We start from the raw sequence: 14,764 nt of genomic DNA, 5'->3' as shown, positions 1-14,764 counted from the left end.
TCATAGCCTGGGGCGTCCACACGCACACACACACACATGCACACTCACAGGTACAACGGGCACACACATGCGAACATGCATATTTACGCACAGCGTGCACACATTCACACACATGTGGATACATCTGTGTCCACACTCAAATGCACACTTACACACATGTGTGTACATGCACCCACATGAACGTATATACATGGGTGTACTGTATGCACACACACACTCACATGCACAGCACATGCACACATACACACACAAATGCAGCCCCACATACCCGCATGCAGACACGGCACACACACGCACGTGCCCAGAGAGCATCCATGTTTCCGGTGCTCTGAGAAGCTCAGGGTATCCCAGTGAGGAGGAGGAAGGGCAGAGGAGTGGGTGGATGGGCCTGGGTCTCTGCAGTGCTGGTTATGGGGGTCCCCAGTCAGCACCCAAGGGCCCGTCGGGACAAAGGGGAGAGGCACGTGTGGCCCCAGCTCTGAGTTAGGAAGGGCCTGGAGACTTCTGCAACACCGCCGAGTGGGGAGGCCTGGAAGAGATGGACGCTGCGCCCCCCACCTGCCCAGACAAGCTCAAGACATGGTTTTGTTTGAGTCCGAGAGGAAAAAGCACTCTCAGACGTTCTGGCACACCACAGTGTTGTGGGATCAAGGTCAGAGCCGCCACAGCAGGCGAGAGCCTGCGGCCTTTGCAGGGAGTGGGGGCCTCGTCCCTGGGGCCATGGCAAGGCACTGGGCGGGGCTTCTCAGGGGAGAAACAGCGACAGGATGGGGCTCCGCTGACCAGCAGGCTCGGCCCAGGCAAGGCAACCCCGCTTTACGGGACCCCTGTATCTTGGCATCCCATAATACCACACTCTTTTTAAGACCCAAGACCCTGGAAGATGTGCGGGTGTACTGCCATGATTTCAGTGTTTCTAAAAATTCCAAACCTCAGCTTTCACATCATGAGGTCAGGATCAATGACTCAAATGCTCAGTTTATGCAAAAAGAAACCCACACAGAGCATCCCAGAAGTCTAGACCGTCCACCCTCAGGGGCCACAGTCTGCAGGCATGCAGCTGCCGCAGAAAGCGTCTGTGTAGGAGTCCCAGCTCCAGTCCAAAGGAGTCCCAGCAAGGTGAAGTTTGTGCTGGATGACAGAGGGAGCGATACATGTATAATTGTGTCAGAAACTCCATGGAACACAAAACCCAGGGAACAAAGAGGAAACTCTCTCTAAACGACAATGATGACTTCCTGCCAGCACAAAAAGGGGAGTCCCTTAAAAACTGAGGGCTTCTCAAAGGCCACAGAACATGGGCTTTTTCCTCTCCCCTATTGCCTAGTTTGCGAGCTGGTGTTGCAAGCATTCCACAAAGGTGGAATCCTGCCCCTGACCCTTTGGATCTGGGGTGAAGGATGCAAGTCCAGAGCAGCCTGGGTGATCTGTGCTTTCTCTCTGTCTCTCTCTCTCCTCACCCTGCTTCTGCCATGAGAACAGCTCAGACTGGCCTGTGGAGGAGGCTTAGGTGCCCAGCTTACAACCAGCCAACCCCCAAGGATGAGGGGGACACAGCCTGGCCTGCAGGGTCCCCTACCTGATCCACTGCTGACCAAAGAGATGTGAACAATAGTCAGCACTGATTATTTAAGCTCCGAGTGTTGGGGTGGTTTGTTACGCAGCTGTAGCTAACTAATACAGACAGGTTCACTTGCAGACAGAAGGGTCAGAGACAGACATTTGGAGAAACAGTGATCTCCTCACCGTTTTCTAAAGTATTGAGACACAGAAAGAGCTTTTGTCCAGCTGTTCTTACATGCATTAACTTTTTGTATAAGATACTTTGTTTTAATCCCCACCCACTCCCTCTGCACACCACAGCTGCTCCAGCCCAGGGGTCTTGTCCTTAAAAAGACCTTAAAAAGTTAAACATGTCCTTAAAAAGTTAAAATCCAGCTCTTTCTTAAGCTCTTGAGTAAAACACAGAAACCTTACCATCATTTTCCTGACTTTAAAATTGCAACCATGGAACTTACCTGGTGGCACAGTAGTTAAGAATCTGCCTTCTAATGCAGGGGACGCGGTTTTGATTCCTAGTAGGGAAACTAAGATCCCACATGCCTCAGGGCAACTAAGCCCGTGCACTCTAGAGCCCGTGCACCACAAATAGAGAGAAGCCCACGCACCTCAACAAAGGGCCCACGTACGTGCCGCAGCGAAAGAGCCGATGCAGCCAAATAAATAAATATTTTTCAATAAATAAAATAAAAATTAAGAAAATAAAATTGCAACCATAATTTTTAAAGGAGGGAGAGTAATTAAATGCTTGTAAACATTTTAGACATTAATAAGGGAATAAATTGTATTTCTTCTTAAAATATTTCCATATTCTGATGAAACAAACCTCCCCAAGTACTTGTTAAATAACCCTTATAATTCCAATGAATTAAACTGATAAATATAGAAAAATCTTTAAATTCTCTTCAAATTCCGATACTGTTCACACTTAGTAAAGTTATCTTATGTTGTTCAGCTTAAAATTACAAACCTGAATCAATTATTTATCATTTTAAAGTAGAAGCCCAGGGCTAGTCTGTTGGACAATCTAATACACCAAATGCTCTTAAATATTGCAAGTACATAAAATACCAAAAAGAAATTATTTCTAAATTTAACAATAAGCTGTGGATAGTTTTGCTTTACTGTCATCTCCTTGCCGGATTCCTGTTCTCCGAGGGGACAGAGATGGTTACTCACCAGGGCACGATGACTTGCCCACTCCCAAGTGACCTTTCTCATGATCCGAGCAGCCAAGCTTTTTATAGCCACCGTGCAGTGGGCTCCAGCCCTAAAAAGGGTTGGTCTCACAGTCCAAGCCCGTGGGTTTAAATCCGGTCATCACTCAGTGCCCCTAGGGAAGCTGGCCACTCCTGCTCAGACTGGGGCTGGCCTCATTCCTGGAATCCAGCTGGTCCAGACCAGCAGAGCCCAGCAGAGCTGCGGCCAACCAAGCCTTCACGTGATGCAGCCGAGAAAGAAACAGCTGTCGCGAGTCACTGAGATGCTGGGCGTGGCTGTTCCTGCAGCCAAAGCGACCGCCGCACCTGTCTCTGCTCCTCTGGAAACACTGAAGCATCTTCTGAGCCTCAGCGGAGGACACTGGACACGATCGCCACGTCCTTCAGCCCTCTCACACCCTCTCACTCAGCTTGGATTCGCCTCATCTTGCCCCCAGGGGCAGGACCACAGCTCCTACAGGAAATAAAATGGCTCTGGATTCTGCCATCTCCCTTGGCTTCAGATCCTGCTGATGGTAGCGACCCTGAAGTCTACGTAGAATCACGTCAGTCACTGGGCAAGGGACTCCTGGATTTACTGCGCCTCGCAGGCACTGCGTTTTTTACAAACGGAAGGTTGGTGGCCACCCTGCACCAAGCAAGTCTATCGATGCCATTTTTCCAACAGCATTTGCTCATTTCATATCTCTGTGTCACATTTTGGTAATTCTCGCAATATCTCAAACTTCTTCATTACTATTATATTTGTTATGGTGACCTGTGATCTCTGATGTTACTGTTGTAATTGCTTTGGCACATTTTAGCAATAAAGTATTTTTTTGGTGAAGGTATGTACATTGTGTTTTTAGACAAAATGCTATTGCACGTTTAGTAGACTACAGTATAATATAAACATAACTTTTATACGCACTAGGAAGCCAAAGACTTCGCATGACTTGCTTTATTGCAATAGTGGCTTTATTGCTGTGGTCTGGAACCGAACCCGTGAGATTCCCTAGGTGCCCGTGGTGAGTTCCAAAATCACACCTTGCAGCATCTCCCAGATGGGCTCTGCAGCACGTCAGGAAGCCCTAGGGGTCAGGGGGGTGGTTTCTGATTAAAGGCACCTGGCAGAGGCTTTGTTCACCCTTCAGGAACGTCCTAACACGTTAGACTATTAAAGGCTCTGAGAAGTCCTGCAATGAGAAAACCTGTTTACTTGTATTTAACCCTGTATTTTCCCCACCATGTTACATTGTTTTCATGTCACCCCTGTTGAAGACTGTATTATTTGTTCACAGTTATCTGTTTGCCCCCAATTCCCAAGCTCCCCACGGTCAGAGCTTCTCCACCCTCCTGACTTGGGGCCTGGCCGCTTTGCTTCAGCTGAGGGAGGTGGAGTGCGCGTGCTATTTGCTGGGTTCCGGTCTCTGGCTCCTGCCCTCCAGTTCTCACGGAATGTGACCAAGAAATAAGCAGCTGTTGTGAGCCTCTGAGATGCTGGGTGTGTCTGTGCTGCAGCCAAAGCTGACAGATGCAGAAAGTGGTACCAGAATGATGACCATGACAGCATGGTGACATTGGCTTTGGTGTAGAGAAAACTCATAGGAGGCTGCAGGAGCGGACACCATGTCACGACGTAGCCAAACAATCCCTGAAACAGATGCCTGTGATGACTGGGAGGGCAGACCCTGCACCCAGTGAGCATGTGGCCCCGGGGAAGAGGCTCAGAGGCAGGTCCTCGGCACTGAGCTGTCCTCAATCGGCTGCATCTGACCGAAGGTACCACAAGAGGAGGCTCTGTTCACAGAAGGGGGAAAGGGGCATCCAGAAATTCTAGGGTCCAAGATGCAACTCCTTCTCTTGAATAAAAGCAAAAGATTTCAGATTAAGACTCAGCCTGGGGACAAAGACCAGATCGGAGAACGGGGCTCCCGCCGTCTGATGGGGTGGAGGTGCACTTAGCAGGAAACTGTGGTGAAGAGGACACATCTGGGAAAGCCTGTGCTGGTCTCAGCTCTGCTCAGCCTGATTCCACACCACCCCCACCTTCTCTTTCCAGACCCCAGGCCGAGGGGTAGCCTTCATCGGGGCCATGATGATCTCGTTGAGGTGTGGCAGGCAGGATAATGACCCCCCAAACACATACACACCCTGATGCCTGGAATCCATGAATACGTGACCTGACATGGCAAAAGGAAGTTTGCAGATGGGATTAAGTGAAAGGTCCTGGGATGGGGGTTATCCTGGATTATACAGGTGAGTCCAGTGTCATCACAAGGGTCCCCAGGGACCAGGAGGATCCGAGTTACAGAGAAGAAATGACAGTGGAAGCAGAGTCCAGGGAGGAGAGGACACTGGGCTGCTGGCTGTGAGGATGGAGAACGGGGACAGGAGCTGAGGAACGCGGGCGCCTCTAGAAGCTGGAAAAGGCAAGAAACAGGTTCTCCCTGGAGGCTCCAGGAGGAGCCGGCCCTGCCCACGCCTTGGTTTTAGCCCCGTGAGCTTATCTGGGCCGTCTGAACACCAGAACTGTAAGAGAATACATTCTGGTTGTTTTCCGTCACCTCATCTGTGACAGTGTTTTTGTAGGAAGCTGATAGAAGGGGGAAGGGATGGGGACAAAGCCAATCCTGCATTTCAGCTCCTCCTGATGGAGCCACGGGGCATGTGCGCTCACATCCCATTTGCCAGAGCTTGTCACGTGGCCACACCTGAAGCCCCAGGGCCACAGAAACCCGCTCCCCCACCGGAAAGCAGGCGCTCGGGTCCCGCCCTCACCCCACCGGTGAGGTTGTGCTCCCAGAGCGGGATCAGGGCCCTCAGTCAAGGGAATCCGTGCCGACCACCGGCAGGTCTCAGGCCTGGAGGAAGGGGTCCAGACTGTCAGACAACGGGGCACAGAGAGTGCTGTGCACTCAGCCCGGGACTGCTGGCCCCCAGGTTCCACGGGGTCCCCAAAGAGCCCGCCTGCACCCACAGCATCAGGACCTCAGGGTGGTCCTCATGCATGGGTCTCGGGGCCCCATTCCAGATCCAGTGAATCGACCTCACCTGCCCGTGGAGCCCGGGAACCTCCTTTGTTCAACGGCCTTTAGGGTGAGGCCAGAGGCCCAAGGACATGGGGGCTGCCATGGCAGAGTTTGGATTCGGGTAGAGGCATGGGACCAGACCACAGGTGACCATCCTCAGGTCTGTGTGCCCTTTGCCAGTGCCATTCCTTAGTCCTCAGGGGCACAGGGGTGGAGGGGTTGGCATCCGTGCTCTTGAAGAGGTCCCCCTGCATATCGGGGTGGCCACTGTCCCCCTGTGCTCCTTGGTCACCATGTCCCTGCTTCCCTCGAGAGAGGCTGGCACACACAGATGTTGGCACGTCCCACATGGGGCTGTGCCATCACCCTGGGTCCCTCCAAGGTGGGAGGGCACGTGTAGCAGACCGCAGCCCCCCACAGCCAGGCCAACCAGGCGGGGCCAGCCGAGGCCCAGGTGACCCAGCAGAGGAGACGCGTGAGGGGGCTTTCGCTGCTGGTTCTTGTCCGGGGAGGACCAGCCCCCTGCGGGGCGTCCACGGCAAGTTCTGCCTGTGCCGAGTACTTTGTATGTACCAGGAGCGGTGCTGGGGGTCCCCTCTCCAGAGGACCAGCCCCCCTTCAATGGGGGGCACAGGGGACCAAGAGGGGAGCTGAAGCTTCCCACTGTGGGAGCCACCATGGCCCAGTTGCCCAGCTCTGGAGTTTTCTGTGGGCATCAAGTTCCCAGAGCCAGGCTCCCGGCAGCAGCACCGCCCCAGCACACCTACCGGCGACAGTCCGGAACCTCCCCCATCACTGGTTACCCAAGTGAAGAGCGTCTTGTCAACCCCCGGCCCTACCCCTCACGCGTTACCCCCGACTCAGAACCTTAGTGCACCTGCCCCCTGGAGGCTTAAACAGGACTTTGCTTTCGCACAGTGTGGAGGCTGGAAGTCCGAGACTCAGGTGTCGGCAGGTTGGTGACCCAGGACTCTGTGAGGGAGAATCTGGTCCAGGCTTCTCCCCAGCTTCTGGTTTACCGGCAACCCTTGGCATTCTGTTCCGTGGCTTGTAGATGCATCGCCCGATCCCTCTCCTCCATGCTCACGTGGCATCTCCCTGGGTGTGTGTCTGTGTACAGATTTACCCCTTTTTACAAGAACGGTTCTGTTGGAGTGGGGCCCACCCTAATGACCTCCTCTTCACCCGGTTGCCTCCATAAAGATCTCATCTCCAAATGTGGCTGAATTCTGACGTAGGGGAGGGTATGACTCCAGTACATCTTTTGGGGGGACACGATTCCACCCCTACACTTAGGGAACAGCTCTCCGTAAAGACCCTCTCACCCCCTCCCCCACCCCCATTTCCTGGCTTCCGTAGAGAACGGAGCTTCCTGGGGGCTGTCCTGGACTCGAACGCTCTCGCCCCCCAGATCCACCCCATCAGGACCACACAAGCGAGTGCTGGCATCCTCCTCACACGCTCCAAGGGGCCGCCCGACAGCTTCTGACACGGTGGACTCCAGAGGCGCAGGAGAACACCCACACGGGCAGCCTCACGTTCCACAACCCTAGCCCAGCACCCGCAGGGTCCACGCCCACGTGGTTCCCCCGTCCTGTGCAACTGCTGGCCCTGCGATTCCTTCTGTATCCCTCGAGGGCAGTGCTGAGCCCACCCCGAGATCATGGGGGAGGGGCTCCAGGAGAGAGGGGTTCCTGCAAGACACCTGCCTCAGCTGAGGTCTCTGGGTGGCAAGGGGAGGGGCCTGTGCTCCTCTAGGGGTCAAGGGTCTGCCTCTGCTGCCAGAGGACTAGGACCCTCGGGCCCAGAGCCTCAGGTGCCCCCACCGCGTGTCCCCACCGGGTTCTCGGGGTCCTGCTCCTCTACTATCTATCACAACCCCACCCATGTCACAGGAGACCCTCAGAGGCCAAGCACCCAGCCACCCTTGCAGCCCTGCCACCCACCGTTACGTCCTGGGCCTACTTTCAGCAGGGTGTGCCCGCAGTTTCAAGGGAACTTGGAAAGACAGCATCCCTCCCCATCCCACTACCCTGTCATCCGTCAGCCACCCAAACCCACAGCCTTCTCTCGCTGAGGCTTTTAGCACAGGACACAGAGGCTGTCCTGCCACAGTCCCCATCGACGCAGTTACCATCGCTCAAGTCACTGCCACGGTCACTGCACGCCCAGCCTCCCACCTTCCACCTGTACCTCTGCCCCCGCTGAGAGCCTTAGCCCCACCAGGGCCCCAGACCACCGAGAGATCATCTCCAAAACGTCTTCCTGACGGTCTGCCTTCCAGGGCCACCTGGGTCTGGGCCCTGCAGAAAACACAGCCTAATAGGGAGGCTTTGAGGCTGCTATCTAACCAGGGAGCAGTGGGGAGGGAAGTGGAGGCGGGTGGCCACCAGGTCAGGCCCCCATGGCACAGTGGCCTGTGCCCGGGGCCTTCCCTCCTGCAGGGAAGGAGAGGTGGCCATCCACTGTCTCAGCTCCCCGGCCCTCAGGGTATTCCCTTCTGCAGACTCTGGGCACCGCCCTGTGGCAGCGCCAGCAGGATGCCCTCCGGGGCCGGGAGGTATCACAGCTCACACTTCCATGGGCTGGGAAGAGAGCAGGTGTGGCTGGAGCTTCTGCGTGGAGTGTGGGGATATCTGAAGCAGCAGGTGCAGAACCAAGAGGCCGGGGCCCAGGCTTTCCCAGGGGGACACACTGACAGGGTCATCGCTGACCATACAGCCAAGGCTGGACAGGGAGGCCCCATCCCCGTTAGTCAGCACCGGACAGCAGCTCAGGTGACATGCGGGCAGGAGAGTGAAGTAAGAGGTATTAAGAGGAGGAAAGAGGGCTTCCCTGGTGGCACAGTGGTTGAGAGTCCACCTGCCGATGCAGGGGACGCAGGTTCGTGTCCCAGTCTGGGAAGATCCCACATGCCGCGGAGCAGCTGGGCCCTTGAGCCATGGCCGCTGAGCCTGTGCGTCCAGAGCCTGTGCTCCGCAACAGGAGAGGCCACAACAGTGAGAGGCCCGCGTACTGCCAAAAAAAAAAAAAAAAAAAAAAGAGGAGGAAAGAAAGCCAAGCGCTTCCAGGGGCATGAGCCAGTGCCGGAAAATCCACCAGAATCCATTAAAGGCTGTTCTAAGCCACAGGGAAAGTCAGCCATGTGACCTGGTCAGAATTAATGCAGAGAAGCCCATGGCTGTCTTACAGGCAAACAACCCACCCAAAGCTACAATGGAAGAAAATGTCTGTAAAATAGCAACTGGTAAAAAAGATTAAGTAGCTCGGGGTGACTCAGAAATGTGCGAGATCTAGATGAAACTGGCCAGCCTTCCTGTACTAATCAGTTTTAATAAAAATCCCCCTAAAATAGATAAACAAGAAGGACCCACTGTATAGCACAGGGAACTATATTTAATATCTTGTAATAACCTGTAACGGAAAAGAATCTGGAAAAGAACAGATACATATATGTGTCTAACTTTCAGAATCACTTTGCTGTTCACCTGAAAGTGACACAACATTGTAAATCAACTACACTTCTATTAAAAAAATTTTTAATCCGCCTAAAACATGCCACGCAGCTTTTTATTGGAACCCATCAGATTTTAAAGTCCACACAGGGGACTTCTTTGGTGGCACAGTGGTTAAAAATCCACCTGCCAATGCAGTGGACACGGGTTCAAGCCCTGGTCTGGGAAGATCCCACATGCCCAGCAGCAACTAAGCCCGTGCGCCACAACTACTGAGCCTGCACTCTAGAGCCCATGAGCCACAACTACTGAGCCCGTGCACCACAACTACTGAGCCTGCATGCCACAACTACTGAAGCCCACGCGCCTAGAGCCCGAGCTCCGCAACAAGAGAAGCCACGGTGATGAGAAGCCCGCGTACCGCAACGAAGGGTAGCTCCCACTTGCCACAACTAGGGAAAACCCGCGTGCAGCAACGAAGACCCAACGCAGCCAAAAATAAATAAATAAAATTTTATAAATAAATAAATAAATAAATAAAATAAAGCCCACACAGAAAGGAAAGCGTGAAAGGACGTCCAGCTCTGGCCACTGGCTGGTCCTGTGAGCTCTCAATGGTTTATGCACATTTTAATGGTTGGAAAATATCAAAAGAAGATAGTCGTTTGTGACACAGGGAAGTAATGAGATGTAGGTGTCAGTGTCCATAACTGCAGCTTTAATGGCACACAGCCGGTCCACCTGCTGACCTTTGTGACCACCTCTGTGCCCCGACGGCAGAGCTGGCTTGTGGCAACAGAGACCTGAGCCATGAATCATAAACTCCTCACTCTCAGAGCCACCCCTGCTCTGGGGTACCACGCAGCCAGACTTGGCCCCAGCTCTCCAGGGCTCCCTGAGTCCTGCCGCGTGCCAGGCTGTGCCAGGCTCCGGGAAGACGGGGGTCTGGGGTTGGGGGGTCCCTGCCCTCGTGAGCTGACCTTCCAGCCAGCGAGATAGACAGTAAAACACGTGACGGGGTGGGTTCTGGATGGGGCAGCCAGGCAGGCTCTCTGGGAGGAGAACTCTAACAGACTCAGAGTGGCACAAGCGAGCCACACCAGCGTCTGGAGGGCGAGTGCTTTGGGAGACGGGAGAGGCAGGTGCAAAGGCCCCAGGGCAGGAACGCCCCTGGAGAGCGGTGCCGTCAGAGAGGGGACCCAGGGCTCACCAGACACCACGCTCACCCCCTCACAGGGCTGTTCTATGGCAGGAGGGGGTGTAAGGCCCAAGAGGCAGCACAAAGCCGGACCCATAATTGGGGCTGGTGAGGAGTAGGACCTGCAGTTGGTCGAGGAGCTGCGGGTCCAGGACAGCGAGGAGGTGCAAACCTGGAGAATTTGGACTTTGTGTTGACAAAGACTGTCCTCTTGACCGAGCCTCAGACGGCCTCCTGGAGCCCCGTCTTCCACTAGGCCTTGTCCTTGGGCCCTGCCTTCAGCCTGCCCAGCCCAATGGTAGCCAGAATACCCCCTGAATCAGTTAGGGGAGGGTGCCCCCAGCCCTGAGACCTGATCAGTGTCCATATCCAATCCAATTCCTTCTCCCCGACCCTGATGTCCCCCACCCTGGCCTCCCTTCAGCAAGAATCCCCCTCCCCTTAATGTCTGCTCTTCTAATTTTCCACCCCCTCCCCAGTCCTGCCCTTTGGCTATAACTCACCTTGTCCTGTGGTATGCGGACGGGAGCCTGACCCCTCTCCCCTACGGCAGCAGTCCTGAGGGAAGACCTCCTTACATCTGAACAAGTGTCAGAGTGATATCTTCTCTGACAGTGACCACCCACCCGGGTCTCACCCGGCCCCGGCCAGATCCCCAGCTCTCCCTGACATTCCTGAGACCACAGCCCAAGTCGGAGAGGGACCCGACCCTAGACAGTGCCAGGGGCCAGCCTGAGACTCGGAGCACCCCTGTTCATCGAGCCGCAATGCGTCCGATCGTGGCACCAGCTCCATGAGGGCACCCACCACCCCCTCCAGGAGGGCAGCTCGGCCCGACTTCATTAATCTAACGCTCGCTCACGTGTCAAGGTGCACAGCAATTTCTGTAAAAATGATCTGGCTGCTAATTAGGCTGTTTATAACTTGTTTCCCTGGTCGCTAATGATAATTAACATGCAAATTAGCTCAGGGAGGGAAGGCTCTGGGGCCCCCAGTTCATTACCACGTTAATTACTGTTTGCATACTTAAGCATCACAGATATAAATGGCGGCATTTAGTGTAATGGGCAAGATGATAATTATACCAACGACATTTTGAAAAGTCATTTTGGTGTGTTATTTTTCTGTGTGATTAATGCTTCCCTGCCTGGTTGATAAACTTCGTTAGTTCAAACCAATATAGGCTCTGTACACAAACCGGCCAGCAGACGCGGCCCATTAATCTCCCCCCATCCCCTGATGGCTACAAAGTTTCGGAGGAAGGAAAAAGGCAAAGGAGAAAGTTGGGCCGCTTTGGGGGAAGGAGAACTTCCCGAACTTCTTGCTTTTAAGCACCTGGTTCCTTGGAATCTGCTCTCACGGCCACGGCAGCTGGTAACTGTTTAAGGTGCTGAATGTGGGGAGACCTGTGACTCGAGGCCGGTCTCCTCTCAGGGAGCCGGGCCGGGCCTCCCTCCTTCCTTTCTTCCTACCCTCCCTCCTTCCTCCTTCCCTCCCACCTGTCAGGTAGGTGCCCGCTGGGCAGTGGCAGCGCTGTCCTGCTGGAGCCAACATTCCAACAACAAAATCCAATAACAGACAAGTGGACGATGCTGGGCAGTGAAGCAGGCGGGAAACCAGAGGGGAGCAGGGAGCTGTTTTAGATGAAAGGGGGACAAAGAAGGAAGCGAAGGAGGACGAGTGGCGGCAGGGGGGCAGGCGGTGCAAAGGCCCTGGGGCAGGAACAAGCTTGTCAGGGTGCTGGGCGGGGCAGGTCCCAGGGGCAGGAGCTGTTGGTTTAGGGGAGTCCCAGAAGCCTCCCTGATAAAAAGAGGGGCCTTCTCCATCAGCCTAGGACCTCAACATCGCACACCTGCTCCTTCTAAAACGGGAGCTTCACCCACAAGGGTGCCCCTAAGGCGGAGGCGCCCTTGGCAAGCCTCGGCCACTGTAATTGAGATTAAGAGACAGGTGGGCGATGGGTGAGGAGAGCGGTGGGGACGCGCCTCCCCTGCTGCATTATTGATGGAGGGATGATGATCGGGACAGGCGTGGTCCCCGTGCCAGCCTGAGGGCTGTTGGGCCTGCAGGAAGCTCGGGGCGAGGCCAGCAGATGGAGGGGTCCGTGCCCATGGGTGGTCAGCAGAGAGGGGGAGGGGCCCGAGAGGAGGGGTCTCCCCGTCCCAGGCTCCCGGCTCCAGACTCCAGAGGACCGTGCAGCCTGCAATTCCTGCCCATCTGGCAGGAGGGATGAGAAGCTGAAATTTCATCTGGTGACAAACAAGCCCCGGCCCACCTCGGTCCCCTGGATCCCACCGGTGTCCCTGTGGTGTCCCCCATTGCTGTTCTGGTGTGTTCGGCCACTGTGCCACAGGTGAGCCTCCAGGGCTGAGGGAGGGGCTGCTCAGAGCTGGGGGGGGGGCGGGGGTTGGCGGGGGGCGGGTTGTCCTGAGCCCTGGCAGCCAGGGGGCTCTGGGTGGCTCACACACCCTGGGAGAGCACCCTGGGGAGCACAGGATGGTGGGGGTCGCTGAGCCCAGAGAAATGACCAGAGCTGCCCCTGGCTCCTGGGGAGAGAAGAGAGTACCCCTGAGAGGCCAAGGTCAGCTTTGGGGGGGTTGGGTGCAGTCACAGACTGTTGCTAAGAGCTCCCCTTTCTAACCGAGGTTGGTGGAGAAGCAGGGAGCCTGACTTGCTGGCTGGTGCCTGGGGAGGAGGGGGCAGGCATGTTGGAGGCCAGTAGGCTGGGGGTCCCAGGAGAGCTTCCAGGGAGACAGGAGGGGCTACATGGGCCCTCCCCTCCATCGTGTGCGGGGTGGACAAGACCAGCTTGCCTCCGGGGTCGGGCCACGGCCCCTGCTTGGAGCCTTGGCCGTGGAGGCAGCTCACGGGCTTCAGGAGGCCCAGCCTCCCCACCCCCGGCCGAGGAGCAGCAGCCTCCGAGCCACTGATCCTCCCGGGGCCACAGCGGAGCCTGCAGGCAGGGCCACAGCAGGAGCGGGACCAGACCTAGCACCCACCTCCCGATTTCTGGGCCCAGCGCTGGGATCAGGCCTGACCTTGGGGAGGCAGGTGCAAAGGCAGGGAATGGGCCAGGGTGAGTAAATGCACCTGCTTTTGTGGAGGTGATGGGTAAACTGATGCCCTCCAGTCCCTCTCAGAGGAGCCCCAGGGGAGGGGTTCGTGAAGATTCAGAATGAGCTCCCGACAGGGCCGGGGAGCTGGTCCCTGGGTGAGCGACCCCACTGCTCCGTGTCTTTCCATAAAAAGGCCCAGGAGTGCCCAGCACACCCCACCTCGAAGGAGGTAAAAGCCAAGGCCATCAACCAACTGTCCACTTTCATGAACTGCTTTTATTTCCAACTCCTTTGCCGTGCTCCTGCTCACACCGAAAATCGTTCTGGAAAGGGGGGCTCAGCGCTCTCTCCAGCTGGCAGGACTTTATCCCAGTCAGGGCTGTGACTAGGACGGTATCTGGAAAAGGGACCATGTGCTCCTACTGGGACTGACATGGGCGCTCACGTCCCTTGGGGCAGCCATTTCATGGCCATCTCCGGGAGTGTAGGGAGTCCCTGCAGGGGACTGGGCGGCACCCCTAAACCCACCCGGGTCTGACCGCATGCACTGGGGCAGCTGGGCAGGGAGAACGTCCTCATGGGGGGCAGTAACGGCGCTCGGAGGCTGTCAGCTCAGGGCTGCTTCTTGCTCCATTCCTGGCTCCGTGGGGCATCCATCCAAGCGTGTTCAGTTGGAGCCTTAACGCTTCCGTCACAATGACACCCCGTGTGCCCCTAAAACTGTGGATGAGTCACAAACTCCCCACAAAGATGTGGCCTGGCCTGGCCTGTCAAGGTTTTGAGGGGCACAGCAGTGTGAAGAGCAAGTGCACTGAATCACCTCCATCTGGATACCGGCCAGAAATGGCGAGAACCCCACTGTAACGGAGAGAAAGCAGCTTCCTTTTGAATTCAGTTGTCACACCCCGGCCCGAAGCAACACACACCTGCACACAGGATCCCTGCGCCTGGTCCAGCATCCTAATGTTGCCCTGGGGTTACCTGTATCCAGGTGTGCTGCTCCCAGGTAGGGGCTGCGATCACAGCTTCTGGCCCACCGAGACCACTGGGCTCATCCGGCCAGCGCCCGGGGGTCCACGGGCACCATGTGCCAGGGCAGAGGCTCGGGGGACCCATCAGGCTAATGTGACAGCAACTGTCAGGCAGGACCGCTGCCTCCGCGCCCCGGGCCCCTCCCACAGCCCTGTGACAGCCCAGCCCCATTACCGCTCTTGCCGAATTAGGGTAGTAAAATGAAAGTAATCAAAGCCGTGGGAGATCTCTC

Source organism: Mesoplodon mirus (genome assembly GCF_964341445.2).
Source record: "Mesoplodon mirus genome assembly, chromosome: 3".
Lineage (NCBI taxonomy): Eukaryota > Metazoa > Chordata > Mammalia > Artiodactyla > Ziphiidae > Mesoplodon > Mesoplodon mirus.
This window is presented reverse-complemented; position numbering follows the sequence as displayed.